At 40.7% G+C, this 1,378-nt stretch overlaps 1 pseudogene; it reads right to left on the bottom strand.

Moving 5' to 3' along the window:
- Positions 1–387: 387 nt before the first annotated feature.
- Positions 388–1,040, bottom strand: LOC133755072 (acyl-protein thioesterase 1-like; annotated as a pseudogene).
- Positions 1,041–1,378: the final 338 nt, after the last annotated feature.

Consider the following 1,378-nt stretch of genomic DNA (forward strand, 5'->3'; position numbering starts at 1 on the left):
TCCTAGCCTAATATCAGATAAAATAGACTTTTTTCAGAATTAAGTTTTATTTCACATTGATAGAAACTGTGGAAAACATTTACATTTTCCCACATTACAGCACAACATTGCAACAGAATATTTCTTGCCATAAATGAGATTTTGCTGACTTATATAACTGAAACAATATATTTTATTCTTCAAGGCAAAGCAAACTGACTCAGAAATGATTGTTCAAAATTTTTAAATCCAGAGATAAATATATGGCTTCATTATTAACATTATTATTCTATAGTCCAGTACTAAATTATTTTCATTACCAATTAGCACTCATTTATAAGAAACATTCTTGTGTGTCTTGTTTGGTCTGTTGTAATACAGCAGAAAAATTAACATACCTCAGAAATGTTAAGCATCCCTTTTTTGCTGACAGGAACTGTGCCTCATGCCTTCATAGGCCTTAAAGGTTACACTGGCCAGATTTAGCAATGTGTTTAGCTTTTCCATAGTAAGAGAATGAAACATTAGTGGACCTAAGGGTTGCAATCTCCATGGCACTGGAGAATAGAAACTTCTCTATTAGCACCACTGATAGGACATCTTGGAAATGAAGCCCAAAGTGGAAGCCAGCAACTAAGTGCAGTGATACCCACCAGTTTCTGCTGTATGGTAACAGCAGTATATAAAAATAAAACTCCTCCCTGAGGAAATCCTTCCAAAAGAATTCTGTTAGAAGGAATGCCACTTGTCATCTCTTGATCTATCAAAACCTTTACATTTTCTGCTGACTGTTTAATTCCAGATTCATCCTCCTGTGAGTCTGGTGAAAGTCCAATATTATCAAACCAAGAAGGCATAGCCATGTTTATATTTAATGTAACAGGCATAATGGGTGCATGTGGGCAGCTACATTTGGTATGTGAACTTGTGATACCTGCAAAGGCTTCTGCCCATCCATGCCAATTATCTCCTAATCCGTGAAGGAAAATTACCACAGTGGCAGCATTCCGGGTGTGAGGCATGATTGCTAACAGTGGAGCAGACATGGTATTACCACACATACACAGAATAAGCCAACAGCATGTCAGAAGTGGAAGGGAGGAAGAATGTCTGGCCTCAGCCCAAGGGTCTGCCAGCAGTGAGTCACCGGAGCACTACTTGGAACATGCTCAGTCATGTAGGCGCTAAGCCAGAGAAAATAGAGTTTAAGAAATCGTCAGGGCCAGTGCTGTGGCATAGAGGGTAAGGTCACTGCCTGCAGTGCCGGCATCCCATATGGGTGCTGCTTTATGTCCTAGCTGCTCCACTTCTGATCCAGCTCTCTGCTATGTCCTGGGAAAGCAGTAGAAGATGGCCCAAGTCCTTGGGCCCCTGCACTCATGTGGGAGACCCAGAAGAA

The sequence above is a fragment of the Lepus europaeus genome, unplaced genomic scaffold (assembly GCF_033115175.1).
Source record: "Lepus europaeus isolate LE1 unplaced genomic scaffold, mLepTim1.pri SCAFFOLD_3_1, whole genome shotgun sequence".
In the NCBI taxonomy this organism is placed as follows: domain Eukaryota; kingdom Metazoa; phylum Chordata; class Mammalia; order Lagomorpha; family Leporidae; genus Lepus; species Lepus europaeus.